The sequence below is a fragment of the Rhincodon typus genome, chromosome 8, assembly GCF_021869965.1.
Source record: "Rhincodon typus isolate 14 chromosome 8, sRhiTyp1.1, whole genome shotgun sequence".
Classification (NCBI taxonomy): domain Eukaryota; kingdom Metazoa; phylum Chordata; class Chondrichthyes; order Orectolobiformes; family Rhincodontidae; genus Rhincodon; species Rhincodon typus.
In genome coordinates this window covers 93,470,244-93,473,892 of record NC_063339.1, presented here as the reverse complement: position 1 = coordinate 93,473,892, position 3,649 = coordinate 93,470,244, and the positions used below count along the sequence as shown (strand labels likewise).

At 41.2% G+C, this 3,649-nt stretch overlaps 1 non-coding gene across 1 annotated transcript; it reads left to right on the top strand.

Moving 5' to 3' along the window:
* Positions 1-3,095: 3,095 nt before the first annotated feature.
* trnar-acg lies at positions 3,096-3,168 on the top strand. Its single transcript has one exon. It is a non-coding gene; the product is annotated as a tRNA-Arg (tRNA).
* The last annotated feature ends 481 nt before the right edge of the window (positions 3,169-3,649 follow it).

Genomic DNA, 3,649 nt, shown 5'->3' with positions numbered 1-3,649 from the left:
TAATGAACACACAAATGCATTTCGTTGCAGTAATGATTTCCCTAAACTAGAGAAGGAAATACTTGCCTTCGAGGTCACATCAGAAATGTCCATTTGATTCAACACAGGGATGAGAAGACTGTGTTCCAGGAGCATATAAGTAAAATCAGTTAGTGCTCCATCGACAACAAGGTGCAGGGCTGGATGAACACAGCAGGCCAAGCAGCATCATAGGAGCAGAGTTCAGAATAATGAGAGATGAGGGAAAAGTATTAATTAATAAATTAATCATTAAGTAGAATCCAATACAAGGAAGCACAAAGTGACGTACAAAGGGGCAACGAATATGGAGAGATGATACACAATAAGCAGGGTAGTTCTTTTTGAATATTTTAGATCTCAGGTCCACGTTTACTTTTACTGAAGATATTTACTGCCCAGTCAGCACTGGTAGCCCCACGGGGAGGTGGTCGAGATCATACTACACCTGTAACGTCTGTAGTTCATCCTCACTTGGAGCATTGTGTGAACTCCTTATCCGCACTCTTCACCAAAACATGTAAAGAGATTACAAAAGACACAGATGGGGTCTACTGGGATATAAAGTCATTAGAACGGATGCAGACGGATTTTATGAGGGTGGCGGAAAAGTTGCAGGATTATATGTAGGAGCTGTTGGGGCAGTTGGAAATGTTGTAACTGACACAGGGAAAATTAGGAAGGAAACTCATAGAGATTTCCCAGATGACGCAAGGTTCAGAGTTTCCAAATAAGATGAAAATTCCCTCTTTCGAGTGAATCAAAGTCAGAGAGGTCAGAAATTCAAAAGCGTCGGTGAATACTAAACGAAATATTGTAGCAGAGTTTCTTTCCATCATAGAGGTATTTAAATCCGCACAATATTCCGGGAAAAAGGTAGTCGGTGATTCCAGAATGTTTTCAAAGGCTTATGAGCAAACACACAAGGAGTAAATTTAACAAGGGGAGAGAGTCTGTGGCCGGGCTGGGTGGGAGAGATGGGAGGATGGCGAGTTTGGGGGCGGGGATGGGGAATCAATTTGACTTTGAATGAATTCAGATGTGAAGAATTTTCATGAACAGTTGATTAAAACTGATTATAAAAATGCTTATGGTTTTGGAAGGTGTGGCATATTATTTGATGTGAAACATTATAAATTGCGAAACAACTGAGCAGGATTTTTAAAAATTGCAGAAAGTAAATTTAGTTATAAATAAATTTCGTGAACAAATGCAGTTGAATAGCATCGACTATAAAAATTCTCGTGGTTTTGAAACGTGCGGCGTATGACTCCCTGTGAAGCATTATAAATGGAACAGAGATTTTTTTTATTAATTGGAAAGTAAAGTTATACCCGAATAATCAGGTGAACTGTCTCGGGAGCCGCAATTCCTGATGTTATTTTGTGCCTTAACGATTTGACCATAGTTAACATGATTTTGCGACCATTTCATACTTACTGATTCCCGCAGAAGAAATCCACCAAGTAGACTCTGTCCTTATGTATTTTCAAACCTCTGTTCTTCTCAGCAGCACTTTAATTCAATGATTTCCGACAGAAGTTGAAGGCAACATTTAAACAGTGTAATGAAATAAATCTAATTCCTTTCTTTTATTTTTGTCATAAATTCTGCCAGTTAGCAGCAAATTGAGTCATATGAAACAGGTTAAACAACTCTTCCTTTCCCAGAGTGTGACCAATGCAGGGTCAGCCACGTGATAAAGGTGATCGAGCTGAAACATCACATTCCTTTCTCTCTCCGCAGATGTTCCAACACGCGTTGAATACGTGCCGGATATTTGTTGATAAATCAGATATTTCCCACCGAAAATTTCTTTTCCAATCCACAGAAACAGACTCTTTCCAATAACGTCAAATTTGCTCAGCCTGGCCTTTATTCTTAGCGTACTGTGCCCATGTCAATACAAACTAATCCACGTGAAGCTCGAACTCATAACGGGGATTTCACAGACCTCTACACTGTCATATAATTATCATGTGCTGACCGATTTCGCCAATGGACCCATGTTTTCCACATCACGTTCATATTTTAGAATGTACATAATGAATTTTCCACTACAGGAATACTTGCCAAATAACGGACGGAGATGTGGGAAGGTCAGAGTGGGGTGAAACTTTAAAATTCGGTGACCCAGAGGCTGTGGGAGGGTCAGTCACTGAGTCTGTTCAAGACTGAAATTTCAAAACATCACACGTTTACGGAATAGTGCAGGAAAATATTGAAAATGCATTTTTCAAAAAGAAATGCAGTTTAACATCGGTTAATTCACCAGTTCCCTCACACAAGGAAGTAACCAACTGCTGCAGATGACCATATAATCCCAGTTCCCAGGCCCGGAACCAGAGAAACTCAGTGGCTCAGCCGCAAAGATACAACAGGAAATGGGGATGGCAAGGAACGCGTGGGGCAGCTTTAATTGACATGGACCAAGGGTTACTGGGACATCAGGAATTGGAAAAGCAATTTGAATCTAAAGCAAATAGTTTTTGGCAGCACAGATGTTTGTGGATTGAGGGAGGATGTATCCGTGAAAATGTCTCAATTATAAAGAAAAATGCTGCAAATATTCAACCCGTAAAGAGAGATATCTGTGCAGGGAGAAATGGAGGTAATATTTTCGCTCTCTGAACTTTCTCATATGGTTGTCTCTGCACTGGGTTAAATTGCAGGAAGAGCTTTTTCGCTCGTTTCATATTATTCAATTTTCTGCAAGCACACACAGGTCATTAAAGTAATCTAAACTTGCGAAAAATAACGCGAATATACGATGTTGTGATTGGGCTCGAATTTTCCTCACGTTATGGAGGAAAAGGAGGAAAGTGGAGTTGAGATTTATTAGAACAGTAGTGATCTCATTGAATAGCTGAGCGGACTGGATAGAGTGAATGGCAGCTCCCTGAGGACAAATATATTTTCTTTGCCAGTGAAACTCGCTGCATCACAAAGTCGGGGCCAGTGAACTGAAGCAGTGACAGTGATGAACTTTGCTGGCTGTTCATGTTGTGAATGTTACCATGGCTTTTCATGTCTGCGTTAACACCATAACTGCAGTGTGTAAAACTGCAGCGCAGAGTGGGCCAGTGGCGCAATGGATAACGCACCTGACTACGAATCAGGAGATTGTAGGTTCGACTCCTACCTGGCTCGAGAGCAGTATAAAAATTTATTACGCCTCCCAACTAATCGTTCTCCTTGCTCTGAAGCCGAAGTGACATTTGAATTTCTGCAGACACGAGAATCCTTTCACTATCTCCTATCAGTGAATGTCACCAATGTCCCAGCCTCTTCAGAGAAGGGGAAGCTAAGATTGTCCCAAAAGCTGCTCATGCCTACCTTTTGGTTTCCCAAACCAACTGACCCACTCACTGCAGCTACTGGGAATAGCAAGGAAACAAACCAAATCGCCCAGTCTCAGCTTCAAGAAACGCTCTTTTTGGGAAGTGAAATCAGAGGAGAATGAAGGGTGAACTGTCTGACTGAACAGAGACAGTTCGGGCACCATTCCCATCTTTAAGAGGCTGGGACATTGACTCTCACATTCCCGGTGACATTACTTGTTCCGAAACATTGAGAGGATTCCTGTTAGAACTACTTTACCTTTGCTATTGTCTCTGTTAGGAACAATCAA